Source organism: Triturus cristatus, chromosome 3_2 (genome assembly GCF_964204655.1).
Source record: "Triturus cristatus chromosome 3_2, aTriCri1.1, whole genome shotgun sequence".
NCBI lineage: Eukaryota > Metazoa > Chordata > Amphibia > Caudata > Salamandridae > Triturus > Triturus cristatus.
In genome coordinates, this window is record NC_140584.1 from 1,228,299,020 (window position 1) to 1,228,323,563 (window position 24,544).

Here is a 24,544-nt window from a genome sequence, read left to right on the forward strand (position 1 = left end):
TATAGGGTGTCTTTTACAAGGAAGAGTTACAAAAGGTACCTGACCATCCGTACAGGGTGTACAGGGTTGAAAGGATTCTGAAAAGGAAAGGTAGCGGGGATAACAGACAGCCATTTGTCAAAAGGAGGGAATGGCCCGAGTAATTTAACAGTTGGGTACCCGCTAGCTCCCTGCAAGGTGTGTTAGTACAGGACGGTCTCACCGCACAGGTCCAGATGGAGACTGCTCCCTTTTATATTACCCTACCGTCCAACGCCTCTAAGGACATGTCCCCAGTCAACCAAATTATCTTCCTGCACCATGAAATAGCTAAACCTGTGGACCTGAAATAGGATTGGGTGGTAGCCCTACAGAGCCCTACAGAGATCCAGTACCCGAGAACATGGAAAACATTTACAGCGAACAAGCCCAAGTTTAACATTAAGCCCGAACAGGACCCTTTGAGCATACACGCCGGCTATCGACCCAGTTATTACCCATCCATAGTCAGCATTGGAATGTATACGAATACTCATCTGATGTTCAATAACGTTATAAGGATGGTATTTCTTAAATCTCCAAATCGCAATACCGTGTTTAGCTATGCTGATAAATTAAGAAGGGTTTTAGGTACCGTGCAACAAATAAAAAGCCAGGTCGAACTGGATCCCACGTGCCCGGATATTAACGGGGGCTTCTCTATACTCAACTTTTCTAGTGATATTGTAGAGGCACAGAGGATCGGTGATAGTTATTCACCGTTGTTAAGACGGGTCCAGGTGAAGGGCATAAAATATACAGTGGTAAATATTCAATTTAATGAGGCTGACTATGCAGTAATTTCAAAAAAGCTTTTGACACTATTTCAATCATCATCTACGGCGACCAAACTGACCTGCTGTCCTTTAAACATGGGAAAGTTGTTGTTAAGCTTCATATAAGACAGAGAAGCAACAGTGACTTTTAAGAAGGTATCATGGTGGTTGTGAAAACATACGGTGGCGATTCTATGTACGGGACTATTACAGCAACCAGGCCAGAGATGGAGGGCCACCGTGCTTTCAAGGGCACAACCCACGCAGCAAGGGCGGCTCCTCCACTGGGGCGGAGGAGCGTCGCCCCACAGCTTTCTCTCAGTGTGAGAAGCAGAAACATTAAATGGTAATAACTTTCAGTTATTACCATTTTATGTCTGGTTGCAGGTGAGTGGGCAGGGTGGGTTGGGGGCTGCTCTGCAAGCAGGGCAGGGGAGGAGAGGTGTGCCCACTCCTGAGTGTAAAATGTCTGTTTATTTGGCCCTTGCGCTCTCTGCCATTCTTCATGCAGACTGCAATACAGCCTGCATGGGGAACATGGCCTCCCCATAAGCCCCTGGCTGGGTGGCATCCCCACCAATCACAACGCTACTTGCAGCATTGTAATTGGCTAAGGGAAGGGAGCCTGGCTGCCTGTTTCCTGTTCCTGCCGGAGGCAGGAGAGCAGGCGGGCAGGAGCAAAGAAGACGCTGGACCCAGCTGGCATAAAGATAAGTTTATTTAAAAAAAAAAAAGAATCCCGTCTCCTGCACGAACTCCCTGTGCGACCCCCCACATTCTCCACCCGCGACCCATTTTTATGGTGGTGTCGTAAAAAGCCGCTAAAATGATCACTTACCCCATCACAACCATGTTTGATCTAAAGTACAGTAGTGATACCCTTGACACGCAGCTTTCAGCCGGCCTCTTCTACAAGGATACATGTGCGCAGTTGGAAGACAAGGAACTGGACAGGGACGGATGTATGACGTTACAACGCACACTTTTACAACGCATGCACTTACAACGCATTTTTTACAACGCATAATCCATTACAACGCATGACATTACAACGCATGACACTACAACGCATTTTTAAAAAATACCTTTACAACGCATTGCCATTACAACGCATACTACCTTTACAACGCATACCATTACAACGCATTATATTAAATTACATTTAAGGTAAGTATTAGATAGTATAGGGGTAAAAATTACTATTCTAACTCCAGGGGGTGCAACAGTAGGGTAAGTGTTGGATAGTATAGGGGTAAAAATTACTATTCTAACTCCAGGGGGTGCAACAGTAGGGTAAGTGTTGGATAGTATAGGGGTAAAAATTACTATTCTAACTCCAGGGGGTGCAACAGTAGGGTAAGTGTTGGATAGTATAGGGGTAAAAATTACTATTCTAACTCCAGGGGGTGCATCAGTAGGGTAAGTGTTGGATAGTATAGGGGTAAAAATTACTATTCTAACTCCTGGGGGTGCATCAGTAGGGTAAGTGTTGGATAGTATAGGGGTAAAAATTACTATTCTAACTCCAGGGGGTGCATCAGTAGGGTAAGTGTTGGATAGTATAGGGGTAAAAATTACTATTCTAACTCCAGGGGGTGCATCAGTAGGGTAAGTGTTGGATAGTATAGGGGTAAAAAATACTATTCTAACTCCAGGGGGTGCATCAGTAGGGTAAGTGTTGGATAGTATAGGGGTAAAAATTACTATTCTAACTCCAGGGGGTGCATCAGTAGGGTAAGTGTTGGATAGTATAGGGGTAAAAATTACTATTCTAACTCCAGGGGGTGCATCAGTAGGGTAAGTGTTGGATAGTATAGGGGTAAAAATTACTATTCTAACTCCAGGGGGTGCATCAGTAGGGTAAGTGTTGGATAGTATAGGGGTAAAAATTACTATTCTAACTCCAGGGGGTGCATCAGTAGGGTAAGTGTTGGATAGTATAGGGGTAAAAATTACTATTCTAACTCCAGGGGGTGCAACAGTAGGGTAAGTGTTGGATAGTGTAGTGTAATATTATGCGTTGTAATGGTATGCGTTGTAATGGTAGTATGCGTTGTAATGGAATGCGTTGTAAAGGTAGTTTTTAAAAATGCGTTGTAGTGTCATGCGTTGTAATGTCATGCGTTGTAATGGATTATGCGTTGTAAAAAATGCGTTGTAAAGGTAGTGCGTTGTAAAAGTTGCGTTGTAAAGGTTGTTCCCCGACAGGGACTATCAAGGTTTTGTAAAAAGAGCAAGGTTCGCCGCAGACAGTCCTCCGAGGGCACATACATTCAGACCTCTTCTTTCAAGATAAACTGCTCGTCAATGCTATTTGTCTTAAGATCAAACTTAACCACAACAAGGACTCGTCTCTTCGGTGTGGATACGGTACAGTATAAACTGGATACACTCCCCGCAAGCCTGTCTGTAAAGAGAGTTAAAGTGTCACAGAGTGTCAGACTAGCTCATGCCAACGCTTTTCAAATATTGAACACCAAGTGCCCCATTGAAAGTGTAGCTCTGAAGGTATTCAGCATCCCCACTGTTACCAGATTAACCCAGAAGCAAACTTTATTTCTGGGGCAACTACCCAAACTTATTATCATCGGTTTTGTGGACAAAACCACTTTTAGCGGTCTCTTTGCCTCAAACCCTTTCAATTTCACGACATTAACTACACGGCTCTGGCCAATGTGGAATCTGCGATTCCTGCAAAACCCTACACACCCAGTTTTGAAACTTTATCAGGGAGTATCTTTGTCTGGTTTTGATAACTGAGAAATACTTCGGGAATGTGGGGTTGTCATGTCGCGAGAAGGATATGGGTCCAGATACACACTGTTCGTATTCGATCTGACTCCTGACATGAAAGACGGGGACCATATCACTTTGTCAAAAACCGAACTCTAAAAGCTGAAATACAGCTTAGTCAACCATTGCCTGTGAATGCGAACATGGTTGTAATCTCTGTATTTGAAGGTGTCATTCAGGTCAACCACGCCCAGCTGATTTTATTTGACTATCTTTAAAAAATGGTGATATGGACATGATTTAGATACAGAAGTTCTTACGCTGTCATATATACGCTAGGAAATATTTTTTCGGGGTTTTTCAAAGCGATAGGTTACCTGGGGAAATAGGGGTAAAAAGATCCCACATGCTTGTCCTAAACACAGATCACAGAACACAGAGGATGGAACACACTGGGTAGCCCTGTTTATGGATATTGACAAGGTCACAGTGTTTGACAGTTCAGCAGAGTTTCCCGAACATAGCATCTATACAAAACCTATATTTTGGTATGTAAAAAAAGCTGCTGCCGGGGGGGAATATAACAAGATGAGGGTAGTCATCACATGCGGGGAACACTGTATATATTTTATTAGTAAAATGTCATAGGGTATGACATTTAGAAATGTAATAAATGTGTATTTGAATGCCTTTGGTAACATGGAATACACAGTTTGTCAAAATTGTAACACCATGTAATGTATATATGTGTAATGGCAACTGTCTAAAATTATGGAATTTAAAACATGACTTCAGACTTTGATTTTTATTCTGGCACCACCACCGTAATTAAAATGCTTTAAAAGATGACAGAACCAGGTTGAATAGTTAGAGGTGTTAATTGCAATCAGTTTTGCAGTCCAAGTATCATCTACTATAGGAATATAGGAAGAATAAGTCACACATGTTATCCGTTGCATTCTGGAGAGATATTGAATTGGGGGTACGGAAGTCCTTTTACTAGGTGGTACCTACGGGACCGAACAATCCTTTAGAAGCTACAAATGTACTCCACAGCATGTGTGCTGCCCCCCGGTATCTCTGACTTATATTTTTTAACAGATTGTCAATAAAGATATCTGCGAGACCTGCACTGGATTCCCGTGAACAAGAGGATTACCTTCTAGCTCCTCACCCACACACACAAGGCAATCCACAACACCGGACTAGCGTACCTCAACGGACGACTCACCTTCCACACCCCGAACCGACAGCTCTGCTCAGCCGACCTCACCCTCGCCACCGTCCCCCGCATCTGAACAGCGACCACCGGTGGCAGATCGTTCTCCCACCCCGCCGCCAAGACCTTGAACACCCTCCCCATACTCCTACGGCAGACCCAGGACCTACTAACCTTCAGGAGGCTTCTCAAGACCTGGCTGTTCGAGCGTTGGTAGCACCCCTCCCCCGCAGCGCCTTGAGACCCTCACGGGTGAGTAGTGCACTCTACAAATGTACTGATTGATTGATTGTTTGAGGTGTGGGTGTGGCCAGATGTTGAGGCATTACAGGGTTTGATGGCTGCTGTTCAGAGTCCGGGCCATATAGAGTTAGTCTATTTTGTTTGTTATTTCACTGCTTGTAATAGTTTAAAAAGTTGTTTAGTGAGCTGAAGTAAAGACCCACTTTCTCGTACGGATTTAGATCACACTTGTTCAAAATTTCCTTCATCTCAGCATCCAGATGGATTTTCTAATTTTTCCTTATATCCCAGGTGTCATCCGTAGATGGTACCAGCTGTCCAACTGTTGTCTAGGCACTAGATACATCTTCGTGACATGCTCCATCCCTGCCTGGATAGGATACATGTAATTGCTGGCATAGCTATGCCCAACAAAGAACCTTTAACACCACCCGGCTGCTTTACCAGTTTCCTCTTTGTTAGACCTGTCAGCCCTAGGGCGGTCTTTCCCTGTGTTTTTGCCCTTGCCTCATTTTTTAAACCCTCTTTTTCGTTGGCCTTAGGTCTCCGAGCGCCTTCCCATTGCTAATCAATGCTAAGGTGCAGGTGCTCTCTTCTTCCAACATGGCTGCCACAGGCCCCTGCTACTGCGGAGTGGTCTTTTTAGTAGCACCCTAGTTGCCAGGAGCTGGCTGGGACACTAAACATTGTTGCCACACCAACCCGCCTTTTTCTCTCATAGTTAGAATAGGGAAGCTCCTGGAACCTTCTAGAACAGGGGATGGGTCTGCTTTTTGCAGCCTTAGAGAGTGGTCATCTGACCTGGGCATTTATAAGGGAATCAGTTGGGGCATCACTGACCTGGGGGAACCTACGCAGGAGACTTAGGTGGTAGGGCCTAGTCAGGGACCTATACCACTGGGAGTGACAGGGCTTAGGTGCTGCCTTCCAAGCTGTGTGAAGAACACTGGACTAGCCCACTGATCTGGCCCGGCCGGAGGGGAACCCAGGGACGATATGCAGTGACTGACTAACCTGCCTTCAGCCACCAACTTGACTCCCCCCCCCCTCAAGAAATCATCTACTAAGGGCCCAGGAACCATCAAGCGCCGAGAAGACCCTATAACTTCCCATAGGACTTCTGGGGGATCAACCAGGTATTGGCGCTGTGACACCCCTGCGTGCCCTGACTCCACTTGGGTCCCCGTTGCTGAACTGCCACTGTCGTGTGGCCTGTCCTGCCTAGAACTGAACCTCACTGCGCTGCTTCTCAGCGCTCCCCCGCTGGGCCTGGAGAAGCGCTGGGTTACCGGCGGCATCGCCAGAACTGCTGACCTGGTCTCGCAGCCTCCCCCCCTACTGAGGCGCTGCTGGAGCACTCACCGTCACGGCCCAGCACCCCGTGGGCGGAGTGCCGCTGACATCCCCGGGGCCCGCTGAGGTGTACGGGGACCCGCCATCGCCGGCGCAACCTGGGCGCTTCCTCTGCTGGGGGCCCGCCCGCTGATCGACCCTTGTGGCGGCCCTCAGTCAGGAGAGGGCCGCCGGAATCCAGAGTGGGGCGTGCTAGGCCCGGAGGCCGCCATCTTGCCTCACGTGACGGGGCGTCCTCCCGGTCTCCGCCCCGCCACAAACCCATTGGCCCTCGCAGCCACGCCCCGCAGAATGCGCTGCCATTGGCGACTACAGGCGCGCATTCCTCGAGGCCGGCTGTGATTGGTTCCCGGGCCACAGGGACCATCGGAGGGCCCGGAACCTGCTCCCTGCCAGAGCGGGGCTCCCCGGCTGAATCCAGACCCGCCGGAGGCCCCGTGTAACCCCCGCAGATCCCGGACACTGCCAGGAAGCCCGCACTGCTGGCTGGAGGGGCTCCAAGGAGAGTGAGTCCCCAACCTGCCTGTAATCCGCCGCAAGGGCCCCGAGGAGGCCAAAGGAAAAGGTAACCCCCGGGGAGAAGGGCGGAAGGCTGGAGGGAGGCCCCGAGATCGCCCCTCCCCTGGGGGAGACTGTAGTTGGGCCCTGTTGGCCCCCACTTGCCCAGGAACAGTGGATAATCCGGCCCAATGCCATATTGACTCATGCTCCATGAAATGCTGATCTGTGCTTCATGAACTCGTCATTTTTGCTTGAGGGAATACTGTTTGCTAAAGCTACCCAGGTTGAATGAAATGTTTATTCCTGCCTGACGAAAGGGTTTATTCATGCCTAATGAAATGTTGATTAATTCCATTCAATGACATGTTATCCTTGATGAAATGCTTTGATGAAAAAGAGATACCGTGATTATTGATTACCCTGATTCTGATCTAGATAAAAGCTATTTGATTTTTACTCAAATTCACTGGTGTGGTGTCAGTCATTGCGTGCGTTTCCTGTTCCAGTGGATGAGTGTGCTGTATGGTCACTTTACACCTAAGCTTTCGGGTGCCTGCCTGCTCACGCCAAGCTACCCCCTGGGGGACTGGTGACCCCAGTTCCTACACTCTTGGAAATGAGGGTTGCCCTTTTATTACTGAGCTTCTTGATAAGGTGTTGCTTCTTCTTCAGCCCCCGTAACTGGTGCTCTGATTAGGGACGTTACCGTTTAGGGTGTTTAGGGCTATTTCTGAAATCGTCTGAAGCCACGCACAGGTTGGCCTTTGTTTGATTGGGGCTGGCTGTAACCAGCATTTTTAGTTGGACTAAATTATGACGTAGACAGCCAGACAACACCTTATATTATAAGTACTAGATTGTGAATGTTAGGAAAAGTCTTGAGCTCATCTTTTTATAGTCTCTGGGCCTTTAAGTGGACCAGCAAGTGGTCATGGGGTTACTTGGTAGAGTCGTTAAATGCTTCCATGAAAAACTGGGTGTTTCCCGGGTACATCTGTTTAGTTATGATTGATATTTGCTGTTTGACATGGGGATTTTTAAATAAAACAAAGTATGGGGTTTTGAGAGCTATAAAATGACTGTTCTTACCGTTGTAAAACAAGTTCTGCACAATGTAGCAATGCTTAGATTGTGGTGGTGTGAATATTGGATAAAAAGCTTTCTCACGATGATCCCCACCTTCTCGTATAAGGTTGTCTACAATTACCTTTTTTATAAGATTCGTAGGTAACAAGGCATTGTCATTGAGTTTATTAGGTATACCTTCTATAAACCTGATATGTTGTAACCTTCGGGATTGTTTAGTATAAAGATCTTTCCAGCAAGAATAAAGCCACACAATACTGTTAAGGGTTTGGGATAAACTCCCGGGAGCATTTTCCAAGGGCTTCTTTAGAAAGTAGCTTTTACCACAGTTTCAGGGACCTGCTAAAATGCAGGAGCCAATTGTTGCGATCTGGTGTCCATAGAGTCGGGGCCCTCCACATTTATGTCTTTTAAGAACCATACAGCAGTGTTTTGTAGTCCTCAGTCAGGACCCTTTTATCAAACACTAAGCATAACGTTATATGTAAGGGCTATGTTGTAATTTTTGGACCTGACTAATCTAGGCTGATTACGACTATTGTTTATCGTTTTCACGGTCTCCCGTTGCCGAGTATTCATGCACCATGTCCTTTAGAATGTCAAAATTGATTTTCAAGGTGTTGTTAACATTTAATGTTATGCCTTTGACTTTCAAACATACTGCGCTGTTCATCATTTTGTAAGAATATGTTTTGGGCCTAGATAAGATGAGTGCAATGATATACGCATCCTTATCAAGTTTGCTAGTCAAATCGTGGAGATAATCACCTGGTGAAGGGTTTTTATCCCCAATTTTTGCACAAAAATAACTGAGTAAGTAGTGTGATACAAACAACAGCCCTGTAGTTTTTCCATAACCTTGTAAAGCTCTAAACATGTGTGAGTGGTTGTGAAGCATGCTATGAAGATGTTTATGTTGTTACATGTTGTGGTGCACTCTTTTGTGAATTTACAACTCAAAGCTGTGGTCTCATCATCGATAAACTCGTAGCTGGACACATCATAAAATGGTGCAAAAAGGTACTTAAACAATTCATCAGGATCTGTGATTATGGTCGTGTTTAACAGGTTTGTATGCTGGGTGAAATTTCCCCATAAGGAGTCGAAACAGAGTTTGGCTTACTGTCTTCTGGTGGGGCCGTAAGCATACACCCTCGTGAGCGTAGTAGTCATCGATGTACTTTTGCCTTGCATCCTGGCTAGTGCACCATTCTGGATACCCAGATGCCTCCTGTTTGTCTGTGAGAAACAAGTTAATATACTCAGAAAAGCGCTGGGTTGCGGTCCTCTCAAAATGCCAAACTTTGTGTACTCTTCCAGCCGGTATCCTTTTACTAAGGCTGCCTGTACCTCCATGCCACACTAGGTCCCTGTGAGCATCCTTTGTTCTTCAGTGTGCCTACACTCGGTAGGCTCTTTACTTTCATCACATGTTCTACATAGGGGAACATTAGCTTCCCATCTACTTGGTATGGGTGTACTGGAAAGTGAAGCCACCTTGGAGGGTAGATTTGCCATTTAACTACCCAAAGTATTCAGATATGAGTGTAAAGTCCTTATATATGATGACGGGTGGCCTAAGGGGTATAAGTTCATCTGTTCACAAATGGATACATACCGGTGAAATCATTGAAATGTATTTTCTCACCCTCTCCTATTACCCTGTGCAGCTGTATAGCATTCGTACAACCCCCCAATAAGGCTTTGAGGGGCTCTAAAAGGTTCTGGCAACTCTCGACTGTTAATGATAGAGCGAAGTCGGATGTTAGCATATGTAACCACTAATGCTCCCAGAGGAATTTTGTAACAAAGCCACAGTTTTCAACATATTGGGCCTTCATCAGAGTAGGTCTGTGTAGGTGTTCAACTTGGTATCAAAAGGTCTGTTAAACTTGTCGGGTTTGTAACAACAAGGACAACCGTGGTAAAAACATGTGTTGTATTCAAAGGCAGTTGGCACACCCTTAATTACAGCTTACCCATCTAGGAAATAAGGACTCATGCGATATTCACCACCCTGTAAGGCGTGTAATGAATATGTATGCTTCCTTGACAGACACGTACATGACCCATTGGATAGATGGGGTTCAATAATGTTTCTGGTTACGGTTACACAGGTCTGGCAATACTAGAGAGATGCTTTCAGGTATTAAAAACATGTGTTTGTAGATAGACATACACATGGAAGCAAGCACGATGTTTTGAAAAGGGTCTATGTATTCTATGGATTTTGTCATTTGGGGGTGTTGGGTTTCAAACTCTTTTCCTGTTAAGTCATCTCCATCACAACATATCTGAAGAGATTTCAGGCTTTTTGCAGGATTATTACAACATCCTGGCAATAAGCTTTCAACTCTGTTTGAAAGTGAAAGTTATTTTTGCGGTTTTCATTATACCCTTGTAGAAAGCTCTCTTTCATCACTCGGGGTGACAAATGCAAAAAGAACTATTGATGGACAGAATGCAGAACAATGTCATACATTCACCCCAGTACAGGGATCTAGGCCTAAATATGTCGTTTTTTTTGCTCACCATGCCATTCTAGTTTGGACACAGCCATATGCAAATCAGTCTTGACCCTGTGCCCTAGGGGAACAGTCCAGTCCAAACTGCCAGGCCAGGTCCTCCCTCCCTCCCTGGCTTCAGCCAGGATAGCTTGATTCCAATGGCATGGAGAGCACGGGACTCATGTCTGAGCATACCCTTCCCACTCGGGGTGACAAATGCAAAAAGAACTATTGATGGAAACAATGCAGAACAATGTCATACATTCATCCCAGTACAGAGATCAGGGCCTAATCCATCGTTTTTGAAAATGTGCAACATTCCGTCCATCATCTTGTGTGTTTTGCTGTTCGCCCTATGTGGGAAGGGAACGCCCAGACGTGGGTCCCGTGCTCACTATGCCACTGGAGTCAAGCTATCCTGGTTGAAGAGGGGTGAAACGTCGAAACTGGTCCTAGGATGCTTGATTCCAGTACAGGGAAGACATGGCTTGACAGTTAGGGCTGGAGTGTTCCCATGAGGCACAGGGTCAAGACTGATTTGCATATGGCCATGTCGGAACTGGGGTGGCGTGGTGAGCAAAATAACGATGGATTAAACCCAGATCTGTGATTAGGGGGTAATTTTTTTTTCCAATGTGCAACATTCCGTCCATCATCTTGTGCGTTTTGCTGTTCGCCCTATATGGGAATGGTATGCCCAGATGTGGGTCCCGTGCTCACTATGCCACTGGAGACAAGCTATCCTGGGTGAAGAGGTTTGAAACCCTGAAACCGGTCCTAGGATGCTTGAATACGGTCCAGGGAAGACATGGCTTGGCAGTTCGGGCCGGACTGTTCCCATGAGGCACAGGGTCAAGACTGATTTGCATATGGCCGTGTCTGAACTGGGGTGGCGTGGTGAGCAAAATAACGATAAATTAAACCCAGCTCTGTGACTGGGGGTGAAAGTTTAGCCAATGTACAACATTCGGTCCATCATCTTGTGTGTTTTGCTGTTCGCCCTATGTGGGAAGGGTATGCCCAGACGTGGGTCCCGTACTCACTACACCACTGGAGACAAGCTATCCTGGCTGAAGAGGGGTGAAACCCCGAAACCGGTCCTAGGATGCTTGATTCCAGTCCAGGGAAGACATGGCTCGGCAGTTCGGGCTGGACTGTTACCATGAGACACAGGGTCAAGACTGATTTGCATATGGCCATGTCTGAACTGGGGTGGCGTGGTGAGCAAAATAACGATGGACTAAACCGAGATCTGTGACTGGGGGGTGAATGTTTTGCCAATGTCCAACATTTTGTCCATCATCTTGTGTGTTTTGCTGTTCGCCCTATGTGGGAAGGGTATGCCCAGATGTGGGTCCCGTGCTCACTACGCCACTGGAGACAATCTATCCTGGCTGAAGAGGGGAGAAACCCTGAAACCGGTCCTAGGATGCTGGATTCCGATCCAGGGAAGACAGGGCTCGGCAGTTCGGGCCGGACTGTTCCCATGAGGCACAAGGTCAAGACTGAATTGCATTTGGCCGTGTCTGAACTGGGGTGGCTTGGTGAGCAAAATAACGATGGATTAAAGTCAGATCTGTGACTGAGGGTGAATGTTTTGCCAATGTGCAACAATCCGTCCATCATCTTGTGTGTTTTGCTGTTTGCCCTATGTGGGAAGGGTATGCCCAGACGTCGGTCCCGTGCTCACTGTGCCACTGGAGACAAGCTATCCTGGGTGAAGAGGGGTGAAACCTTGAAACCAGTCTTAGGATGCTTGATTCCGGTCCAGGGAAGACATGGCTTGGTAGTTCGGGCCGGACTGTTTCCATGAGGCACAGGGACAAGACTGATTTGTACATGGCCGTGTCTGAACTGGGGCAGCGTGGTGAGCAAAATAACGATGGATTAAAGTCAGATCTGTGACTGGGGTGAATGTTTTGCCAATGTGCAACAATCCGTCCATCATCTTGTGTGTTTTGCTGTTCGCCCTATGTGGGAAGGGTATTCCCAGACGTGGGTCCCGTACTCACTACACCACTGGAGACAAGCTATCCTGGCTGAAGAGGGGTGAAACCCCGAAACCGGTCCTAGGATGCTTGATTCCAGTCCAGGGAAGATGTAACGCCCTGAACGTCTCAGGATCGTTTAACAGACACGATAATGAGAACGCAACCACTTGTGAAGGTTTAGTTATTTTAATGAAGGCAAAAATAATACAAGGAATAAACAAAGGTTATAGTCACTGGAATCCTCCAGGCTAAGTACGTTACCAGCCCACAGCACGGATGGTCCTAACCGTCCTCTGCATATACGCCGATCCCGGCGTATGCCAACAGAGGGCAGAAATGAAATGGCCGACAATGCCAATCGGTAGGCTGTGAGGGGCACGAAGAGTGTTGGGGAGAATCGAGGAGTCAGGGAAACACCCAGCCGGGGTCTCTACCTGAAGGGAGCAGCCGCTCAACCTCTTCCTCAGACTGCACCGGGACGCGGAGTCACCTCCTGGTGATGCGTCACCGATACCCCAATCACAAGCAAAGAAGACTGAACCGAGAGCAGCCGCTCGATCGATCCCGTGGACTTCCGAGTCTGTAACGCGGCAAACACCTCCTGGTGTGCGTTACAGCTGGCAGTCCCTGTATCTCTGGTCGGGCTGGGAGTTACGACTCCAACCAGCAAAAGCGCCACTGCGCTTTGACTCAGCCGAGTCAAAAAGCGAAGCTCAATGGTTATCCGGTAGAGCTTCCGGGTCCTTCACAGGTGACGATGGGGCAAGACACGGCCCAGGGAGTAACGACTCGACTTACCTCCGTTCTTGCCTTACTGGAGCACCACTCCGGAACACTGCTCTTCACTAAGCAGGTACGTCGGTGTAAACACAATATCCGACAGCGTTGTACCTCCCGGTTCCTCCCTTTATAGGGCGTGTTTTCCTTGAGTTATGTAACAGCTCTCCTGTTTACATAAGGGCGTGTTTTCCTTGAGTTATGTAACAGCTCTCCTGTTTACATAAGGGCGTGTTTTCCTTGAGTTATGTAACAGCTCTCCTGTTTACATAAGGGCGTGTTTTCCTTGAGTTATGTAACAGCTCTCCTGTTTACATAACCTCTCAACCGCTAAGCATCCTGGGAGATGTAGTCCGTTTTCGCTGGTTACCGTTTTCCTCCCCTCGCATGACAGGAATTCTTGACAGTACATCCTCCCTCTCAGCGGCTCCCCACGGGTCCAGCGCTGGCAGGAAAACGCCGATGGAACAAGGAGACCAAGCGCGGAGCATGAACCCCTTCAGCCGGTTCCCATGACTGCTCCTCCGGGCCATAGCCTTTCCAGGCAACCAGGTACCACAGCTTCCCCCTGCGCCATTTGGACGCCCGTATGCCCGACACTTCATACTCCACCTCCGACTCCACGCATACCGGCCTAGGTGTCCCAGACGGCTTGGAGGGTGCTGGTTTGAGCAATGATACATGAAAGACAGGGTGTATCCGCAATGACTGGGGCAAGCACACCTTCACGTTCACGGGACCCATACACTTGGTAATTCGATAGGGGCCCATGTACTTGGGATGGAACACACTGTTCTTTCGAAACCTCATGTTTCTTGTGGATATCCAGACGTAGTCTCCAGTGCGGTACAGTGGCCCGGGCCTTCTCTTCCTGTCTGCCGCAGCCTTGTATCTTCTCTTGGCCTCTATTAGGACAGCCCTTGAGCGCATCAACGTGTCTTTTATGTGTGCCACCCTGTCCGCTGTGGCGGGAATCCTGTCCTCTCTGAACGGATGTAGAAATGGCAAGAACCTGGGATGTTGGCCATAGTTGCTATAGAACGGAGATGACTGTGTGGAGCTGTGAGTGGCGTTGTTATAGGCTATCTCTGCAACCCATAGCAAGTCGACCCATTCTTTCCTGCCCTGGTCCACAAAACATCGCAGATACTGTTTGAGCGTTTGGTTCAGGCGCTCGGTTTGGCCGTCCGTTTGAGGGTGGTAGCTGGTGGACAGGGCGGTCTTAACATGCAGCGCAGTGCACCAAGTCTTCCAGAATTGCGCAGTAAACTGCGACCCCCGGTCCGACACGATCACCCCAGGTAATCCATGCAGTCGTACCACATTCTTTAGGAGTAGTGACGCCAATTCCCCGGCCGTAGGGACTCTCTTGCAGGGGATGAAGTGCCCCATTTTCGTCAAATAATCCACCACCACCAGTATTGCCGTCATCCCTTGGTCTACCGGTAGGCCCACCACGAAGTCCAGTGATATGCTATCCCATGGTCTATCCGGGGTCGGAAGTGGATGTAAGAGCCCTTGGGTTCGGCCATGGTCGGCCTTCATGGTAGCACACGTAGGACACTCCTGTCCCCACCTCCTGACATCCACTCTCATGGTTGGCCACCAGAAATGCCGTCCCATGCTAGCCACCGTTTTTTCAAAGCCCAAATGACCTGCGCATGGAGAGTCATGGCACCAGATGAATGCTTGTTTCCTTAGCCTAGGCGTGGGTATCAATAGGCACCTGCCCTTCAGGGGTATCCCGTCCTTCAGCTGCCATTCTCTGTGACTGAGGAGCCACCTCCGCCATGCGAATGACCTGATCCCTCTCTTTATTCCCCTCAGGAAAGTATCCGGTTGGATAACCCCCAATACCATCCTCGGGGAAATGATGGAATGCTCGGTCGCAGGCAATGGTTCCTTAACTGCAGATTGACGGGACAGGGCGTCCGCCTTCCGGTTTTCCGTCCCCGGCCGATATGTGATGCGGAAGTTGAACCCCGCAAAGAAGATCATCCACCGCAGCTGTCTGGGAGAAAGGTGTCTTGTGGCCGTCATGAACTGTAGGTTCCGATGGTCCGTGTACACCGATACCACATGTCTTGCCCCCATCAACCAATGCCTCCATTCGGTGAAGGCGTCCTTGATTGCGAGAAGCTCCTTCTCCGCAATATGGTAGTTGCGTTCGGCGTCGTTGAGTTTGCGGGACATGTACGCAACGGGATGAAGCACCCCTGTGTCGTGGTTGCGTTGGGACAAGATAGCCCCCAGCGCCACATCCGATGCGTCCGCTTCCACCACGTAGGGGAGATCCGGATCGGGGTGAGCCAACACCGGCGCCTTACCAAAGGCGCTTTTCAGGGCCTCAAAGGCTGTGTTCGCTTCAGGGGACCAGACAAACTCCTTGGACTTCCTCAGTAGCTGTGTGATTGGGGCCACCAATCCTGAAAATCCATCTATAAACCGCCTGTAAAAGTTGGCGAAGCCAATGAAACTTTGGACGTCCTTCACGCTTTGGGGCACCGGCCATTCTTTCACCGCCTTGATCTTTCGTTCTGCCATCTCCTGTCCCTCTGGACTCAGCATCACTCCGAGGAATTCCACGGATGTGACGTGGAAGTCACACTTTCTGAGTTTACAAAACAGCATGTTTTCCCTCAGCTTTTGGAGCACAGCTTTGACGTGGTGTACGTGCTCCTCCACACTGGACGAATAGATGAGGATGTCGTCGATATATACGACCACGTAGATATCCAACTCCTCTCTGAATACCTCATTCAAAAAGTACTGAAAGGCTGCCGGGGCGTTGCACAGACCGAACGGCATGACGAGGTACTCAAAAAGGCCGAACCTGGTCTTAAAGGCGGTCTTCCACTCGTCTCCGTCCCTCATGCGCACCAGATGGTATGCCCCTTTCAAATCCAACTTGGTGTAGATACGAGCTTTCTTGACCTGTTCCAGAAGTACACTGATGAGAGGCAAGGGGTACCGATTCTTTACGGTTATCGCATTCAATGCCCTAAAGTCCACACAGGCTCTCAGCTCCCCATTAGCCTTCGGGATGAAGAAGAGTGGCGAGGCGGCCGGAGACTTGGACGGGCGGATGAATCCTAGCTTGAGGAGTTTATCCAGGTACCCCCGGAGATGCACGTTTTCAGGCTCCGTCAGGGCATACAGCCTGCCGCTGGGAACGCTGGCCCCTGGCACCAGGTCGATCTGGCAGTCAAACTGTCTATGTGGTGGTAGCACTTCCGCCTTCACCTCATCAAATACATCCTCAAAACTGTGATAAGCCTGGGGGAGAGCCACATCTTTTTCTGCCGCTGTAGCCACCGTCTGACTCCCGCTCTCATCTGCGTCAAGGGATTCTGTTCTTATTCCACAATGCAGGATGCAATACGGTGACGTCAGTTCGATGCGATGTGTTGGCCAATCCACAGAGGGGTTGTGTTTCTGTAGCCACGGCAATCCCAATATGACGCCATATTGGGGCGCTCGGATGATGTTAAAATCGATTTGTTCCAAATGGTTCCTCCCACATCTCATCGGAAGGACCCCCGTGTGCTGCCCGATGGGCCCCGTCACCAATCGCCTTCCGTCTACAGCATAGACGTCTTCGGGTACAGCTTTGGGAAGAAGCACTAGCCCTAGCCTGCATGCCTCGTTGTGGTCCATAAACATGCCAGTGGCCCCTGAATCCACCATGGCCACAACGGGTATCCACTGGTCATGCACTCCCACGTGCACCGTGAGAAACAGGTGTCGTTGTCCCTTAGTGACCGAGTTGGAAAGTGAAGGGATGGATGAGTGACTCCGAGATGCCCCTTCTTTGGTCTGGGAGTCCTCTAGTTTTCCGCCGGTACGTCCACCACGGCTGTTACCGACCGGTTGGCCCGATAACGTGACGTCTTCGGTTTGGCAGGGCATTCACGTACGTAGTGGCCTTTTTTGCCACAATATAGGCACAATCCTTGTTTGCGGCGTAACTCTTTCTCCGTGGCTGTGAGGCTCGCTCGTATTGCGCCGATGTCCATGGGTTCTCCCTTGGATGCGGTGGCAGTTTCAGGACTTCCCACTGTCACATAGGATGGAAGGGATTTTCCTTTTCTCCCATGATCCCCCTTTCTTTCACTTAGCCTATGTTCCAGCCGTAATACCAGGTTGATAAGGCCCTCACATGTCTTGGGTTGTGGGTCAATATGAGCCACGGCGTCCTTGAGCTCATCGCACAGCCCGTGATGGAAGAGCGCCGTCTGTTTAGCAACAGGCCACTTGGTTTCCGCAACCAGCCTTCGGAACGCGTTGAGATACTGCACCAGGTCGTTGGATCCCTGTCTCAACTCAAGCATTTCACGGTCCGCCGTGTACGAGTCAGCCCTTCTGTCGAAGACCTTCAGGAATTCCTCGCGAAAAGCACCCCAATCACATAAGATGGGGTCGTCCCTGCTCACCAGAGGTACGGCCCATTGTGCCGCGTTTCCAGCCAAATAGGATATAAGGAAAGCCACACGAGCCTGACTCGTGGGGAACGCCCTTGGTTTGCACGATAAATGTAGCGCCACTTGTGTGAGGAATACCTGCACTGTGTTAGGATCCCCACTGTACCTCTCTGGTGTTGCCAAGGGGACGGCTACCGGCATTTCCACTACTACCGCAGGGGTCTGGTTCGTGAGGGAGGTGCTGGGCGTGAGCGGGTCCAATTGGATAGCATCCAGTCTGGCTTTTACATCGGCTGTTTCTTGCCTGGAGGCAGCCAATTCAATTTGCACGGTCGCTAAAGCAGCCAGCACATCATCAAGTGTTGCCATGTCTGTTATCGACCGGGAGACAGTTAGTGTTATTAAGGTCGGATATTTTGTAACGCCCTGAACGTCTCAGGATCGTTTAACAGACACGATAATGAGAACGCAACCACTTGTGAAGGTTTAGTTATTTTAATGAAGGCAAAAATAATACAAGGAATAAACAAAGGTTATAGTCACTGGAATCCTCCAGGCTAAGTACGTTACCAGCCCACAGCACGGATGGTCCTAACCGTCCTCTGCATATACGCCGATCCCGGCGTATGCCAACAGAGGGCAGAAATGAAATGGCCGACAATGCCAATCGGTAGGCTGTGAGGGGCACGAAGAGTGTTGGGGAGAATCGAGGAGTCAGGGAAACACCCAGCCGGGGTCTCTACCTGAAGGGAGCAGCCGCTCAACCTCTTCCTCAGACTGCACCGGGACGCGGAGTCACCTCCTGGTGATGCGTCACCGATACCCCAATCACAAGCAAAGAAGACTGAACCGAGAGCAGCCGCTCGATCGATCCCGTGGACTTCCGAGTCTGTAACGCGGCAAACACCTCCTGGTGTGCGTTACAGCTGGCAGTCCCTGTATCTCTGGTCGGGCTGGGAGTTACGACTCCAACCAGCAAAAGCGCCACTGCGCTTTGACTCAGCCGAGTCAAAAAGCGAAGCTCAATGGTTATCCGGTAGAGCTTCGGGGTCCTTCACAGGTGACGATGGGGCAAGACACGGCCCAGGGAGTAACGACTCGACTTACCTCCGTTCTTGCCTTACTGGAGCACCACTCCGGAACACTGCTCTTCACTAAGCAGGTACGTCGGTGTAAACACAATATCCGACAGCGTTGTACCTCCCGGTTCCTCCCTTTATAGGGCGTGTTTTCCTTGAGTTATGTAACAGCTCTCCTGTTTACATAAGGGCGTGTTTTCCTTGAGTTATGTAACAGCTCTCCTGTTTACATAAGGGCGTGTTTTCCTTGAGTTATGTAACAGCTCTCCTGTTTACATAAGGGCGTGTTTTCCTTGAGTTATGTAACAGCTCTCCTGTTTACATAAGGGTGTGTTTTCCTTGAGTTATGTAACAGCTCTCCTGTTTACATAACCTCTCAACCGCTAAGCATCCTGGGAGATGTAGTCCGTTTTCGCTGGTTACCGTTTTCCTCCCCTCGCATGACAGGAATTCTTGACAGAAGACATGGCTTGGCAGTTCGGGCTGGACTGTTACCATGAGACACAGGGTCAAGACTGATTTGCATATGGCCATGTCTGAACTGGGGTGGCGTGGTGAGCAAAATAACGATGGACTAAACTGAGATCTGTGACTGGGGGGTGAATGTTTTGCCAATGTCCAACATTCTGTCCATCATCTTGTGTGTTTTGCTGTTCGCCCTATGTGGGAAGGGTATGCCCAGATGTGGGTCCCGTGCTCACTACGCCACTGGAGACAATCTATCCTGGCTGAAGAGGGGAGAAACCCTGAAACCGGTCCTAGGATGCTGGATTCCGGTCCAGGGAAGACATGGCTCGGCAGTTCGGGCCGGACTGTTCCCATGAGGCACAGGGTCAAGACTGAATTGCATTTGGCCGTGTCTGAACTGGGGTGGCTTGGTGAGCAAAATAACGATGGATTAAAGTCAGATCTGTGACTGAGGGTGAATGTTTTGCCAATGTGCAACAATCCGTCCATCATCTTGTGTGTTTTGCTGTTTGCCCTATGTGGGAAGGGTATGCCCAGACGTCGGTCCCGTGCTCACTATGCCACTGGAGACAAGCTATCCTGGGTGAAGAGGGGTGAAACCTTGAAACCAGTCCTAGGATGCTTGATTCCTGTCCAGGGAAGACATGGCTTGGTAGTTGGGGCCGGACTGTTTCCATGAGGCACAGGGACAAGACTGATTTGTACATGGCCGTGTCTGAACTGGGGCAGCGTGGTGAGCAAAATAACGATGGATTAAAGTCAGATCTGTGACTGGGGGTGAATGTTTTGCCAATGTGCAACAATCCGTCCATCATCTTGTGTGTTTTGCTGTTCGCCCAATGTTGGAAGGGTATGCCCATACTTGGGTCCCGTGCTCACTATGCCACTGGAGACAAGCTATCCTGGCTGAAGAGGGGTGAAACCTGGAAACCGGTCCTAGGATGCTTGATTCTGGTCCAGGGAAGACATGGTTTGGCAGTTAGGGTCGGACTGTTCCCATGAGGCACAGGGTCAAGACTGATTTGCATATGGCCGTGTCTGAACTGGGGTGGCATACTGAGCAAAATAGCGATGGATTAAACCCAGATCTGTGACTGGGGGTGAATGTTTTGCCAATGTGCAACATTCCGTCCATAATCTTCTGTTTTGCAGTTCGCCCTTTGTGGGAAGGGTATGCCCAGACGTGGGTCCCGTGCTCACTACTCTAATGGAGACAAGCTATCCTGGCTGAAGAGGGGTGAAACCCCGTAACCGATCCCAGGATGCTTGATTCCAGTCCAGGGAAGACATGACTTGGCAGTTCGGGCCGGACTGTTCCCATGAGGCACAGGGTCAAGACTGATTTGCATATGGCCGTGTCTGAACTGGGGTGGCGTGGTGAGCAAAATAACGATGGATTAAACCCAAATCTGTGACTGGGGGTGAATGTTTTGCCAATGTGCAACATTCCATCCATCATCTTGTGTGTTTGGCTCTTTCATCACCGGCATCATATACTTAACAATATAGCTGTGTGGCAGCAGCATGGGGCCCATATAATTCTAATTTCCCCAGGTGTTAAAAAAGTATGAGAAATAACCTTTACACTGGTGTAAACCACAGGCTTTTGGCAGCTTGCTCAAGCTCAAGGGCAGAAAATTCAAGGTATCTATGAACATTATTTGTAATGGTCCGGCCGTTCATAACATCAGTTTGGAGTATGGGGTAATAAGTTCTACGGCCATCTTTTCACAAATCACATTTTGCAAAATGAAGGAAGTGTCATACGCTTTTGAGTTATGTGCCATCATGGTATACTCAGTTGTCATCGGAAGTTAGATGGTGAGCGCAAATATATTTAGATTTGTGTACACCTGTCTCTTGTGTACACTTTATGTCGAACACTATGCAGTCTTCTGTTTTGGTCTTTTGGTTGTCCTTTAACCATGTAACACTGGTGTTGTCTTCCAGCTTGAAAAGATGCCTGACACCTGGGGCATTCTATGCCTTTGCATTTGTGATCTTGTTCCATGAAGTGCTTGCACCCCACATAATCTCTTTTAAGGATGCACATAACATCCCTGTTGTGTAAGCTCAAGCAGGTTTGCGAGCGACAAATTAGTTTACAAGTGCAACATTTCACCTTCTGGACAGCGTCTATGGCACAGCCGTCCCTTTGACACATCTTACAGTGCATTTCACACTGGTGATTTGCCTGAGTGTTGTAGATGTGATCGCAATGGGCGCACACATATATGGTGTGAGAAGGTGGCCTGATATATGCTGTCCACTAGTTCTAGTGGGCACCTTGTATCAGTCCAAACAACCCCTTATGGTGAATGGTTAAAGACAACCTTTATTCCTGCCCGACAGTACTATTTCCCTTATCTATAAAAAACTAATAAACATTCGGGCAAATCTCCTCGTGCGTCTGCGGGAGGCGTTGTTAGAAATGGGGGTCTCTAGTTGGCAATGGCTGGCCACTGTCCAAGTAGGGACCCTTCTTCCTAAGTCAGAGTAAGCAGCCTACACCCTTTGACAACCCCTGCTCAACCCTGTGGTAACGTAGCACGAGCAGCTAGGCTTATCTCAGAGGCAGTGTGTGAAGCATTTATGACCATACACAGTAATATAATGAGGAACACTACAAATGGACACCACTCAAGTAGTTATGAAAAATAGGTATTTTTATATAGACTTAATCACAAGACCAATAACAGTAAAAATCCACAATACTATAAAAATATAATTACTTTAGAAATGCTGCAAGGAAAAATAGTTCAGGATGCACAAAATGATGTTTAGTTCAAGGCAGGGGTCTCTGCGAGCCTTTTACTCACAAAGTATCTGGTTCCTGGAGCAAAGCAACAAAAATGTCGCTAAGGAGTTGTTGCGATAGATTTCCTCACGCTAGCCAGCGATGCGTTGAATCCTTACCGCAAGGGAGGATGATGCGCTGGGTTGCGGGCAGGACAAAGCGACAAACTTCTTCACGCTTGATCCGGTGATGCGATAAAATCCTTGCCACAAAGGGAGGATGATGCACCGGGCCTGTTGCGTGTGCGATCTTGCTGCGTTGACAAAGATGGCGCTCCGCGAGGGAGCGACGATCCGGATTCGATGCGGGGAAAATGGCGAACGCTCCGCGTCCGCGCTGCGATGATCCTGTTGCGATGATTTTCAGATAGCGGGCGTTTTCGGGCCCGCTGACGAATGATGCGATCTTCTTGGGGATAGCGAGCACTCAGCGACAGCGGAGCGGCGATTTTCCTCACGCTCACCAGCTGCAGCGGCTCGCTAACGGGGGTTAGCGACGATTTTCAGCGCTCTCTTCTCAGCAGTAGAAGTAGAGGCCCTGGAACACACAGGGGCCTCACCTGCAGATAGTAATCCTCGCTGGGAGGAAACAGGAGGCTGATGGTGGAGTCTGATGTGCCTGAGACTCCAGCAGGAGGCTAGCTCTCTTCTAGCCCTTGGGTGATTGCTGTTGCAAAAATAAAAGTCCAATCAAAGTTCTTTTCCTCTTCTTGAAGTCCAGTGGTAGCAGCTGCAGGCCAGTCCCAGAAACAGCACACAAGGCACAAGGACAGTCCTTCTCTTGCAGATTCCTGTAGCCACACGGACAGAGGTTCTTCTTGTTATCCAGGAGCAATACAAATTGTAGGGGTTTGTGCACAAATATTTATACCCCCAAAGTCTTTGTTCTTAGGGGTCCCAAGTCTCTGAACCCAGCCAGAACCAGTTCTGCCCAGCCCTGGAGCACCTTGTTGATCAGGCTGCATCCTTCCTTTCAGAAAGAGGGGGTCTGCCTCAGACGCACAGTGGGAGGTGGAGCCAGCTTTCACCTTGCCAGGCACAGCCCTATTCAAGTGCAGGAGCTACCCCTCCCCTCACACCTAGGCAGGTCGCTCTATTCAACCCAGGTCTGACTCAGCCTGCCCTGTCCCTCCAAAACCAGACAGCCAATACACATAATAGCAGAGCAACTGGAACGCTTAGGCAAGAAAGTACCTATACTCTAAAAGTGGTAGTTTCAAACACAGAATATAAAAATAACCTTCACTAAAAGATGTATTTTAATATTCTGAGCTCAGGCATACTAGATTCGTTTTTCTACCATGTTCTGTGGGTCAGTTAGGACTATAGGATGTAATAGCCCAGACCTCCCATTCTGGCCTATGGAGAACAGGTAGCCTTACAGTAGTGAAAAACGAAATTGGGTGTAATTCACTACTAGGACATGCTACATACAACAGGGCATGTCCTACCTTACACATACAATGCGCCCTATCATAAGGGGGGCTTACATGATGCCAAGGGAAGGTTTTAGGGGCTGGGAAGCGGGGGCACTTCACAGCCAAGATGGCAGTTCTGGACTGCACGCAGACACTGCAGTGGCAGGTCTGAGACACACTTTACAAGCTGCTTCTGTGGGTGGCACAAACCAGTGCTGCAGGCCCACCAGCAGCATTCGGTTTACCAGCCCTGGGCACACACCGGCCACGCTACTAGGGACTAACAGGTAAACTGAATAAGCCAATCATGGATGTACCAATTCATATGTCATCTTTACAAAGGGAGCATTCGCGCTGTGGCACTGAATGGCGGCGGCACAGCGCCCAGAGCATCTATAACCAGCAAAAACAGAGGAGACACAGCGAAAAAATGGAAGGGAGACTCACGCCAATGGTGCCAGGTCTAACACACGTCCCCTCCAGCTGAAATGTGGGGAGAACTACCCATCCCCTGGGAGGTTCTCATCACTAAGGCGGAAAAATCTGGACAGACCATCAGCATTGGCGTGTTCTGTACCAGGGCGGTGTTCCACCGTAAAGTCCATACCCTGTAGGGAAATGGACCACCTTAACAACTTGGGATTCTCACCCCTCATCTGCATTAACCACCTGAGGGGCCTGTGGTCGGTCTGAACCCGGAAGTGAGTCCCAAACAGGTATGGTCTCAGCTTCTTCAGCGCCCAGACCACAGCAAATGCCTCTCGCTCGATCGCACTCCACCTCTGTTCCCGTGGAAGTAACCTCCTACTGATGAAGGCTACAGGTTGGTCTAGTCCCTCCTCATTCATCTGTGACAGAACAGCCCCCACCCCATGCTCTGAAGCGTCTGTCTGGACAATAAATTCCTTAGCAAAGTTGGGCGCCTGGAGTACGGGTGCTGTACACATGGCAGTCTTGAGAGCATCAAAAGCTTTCTGACAGGTGTCAGTCCAGTTCACAATCTTGGGCTGCTTCTTGGAAGTCAGCTCAGTCAAGGGGGCAACAATGCTGCCATACCCCTTGACAAACCTCCTGTAATAACCCGTGAGTCCTAAGAAGGCCCTCACCTGGGTCTGGGTCCTTGGGGGCTCCCAAGCCAGGATGGTCTCAATCTTGGGC

At 49.0% G+C, this 24,544-nt stretch overlaps 1 protein-coding gene across 2 annotated transcripts in view; it reads left to right on the forward strand.

Moving 5' to 3' along the window:
- The window catches only part of LOC146859526 (CD5 antigen-like), a 692,104-nt gene that overhangs the window by 56,173 nt on the left and 611,387 nt on the right, over positions 1-24,544 (forward strand). The window contains exon 2 of one of the 2 annotated variants that reach the window (XM_085650237.1): positions 4,629-4,998. The exons of the other annotated variant lie outside the window; for it this stretch is intronic. The gene's annotated coding sequence lies outside the window, so the exon portion shown is untranslated. The remainder of the gene's footprint in view (positions 1-4,628; positions 4,999-24,544) is intronic. 2 annotated transcript variants of the gene reach the window in all.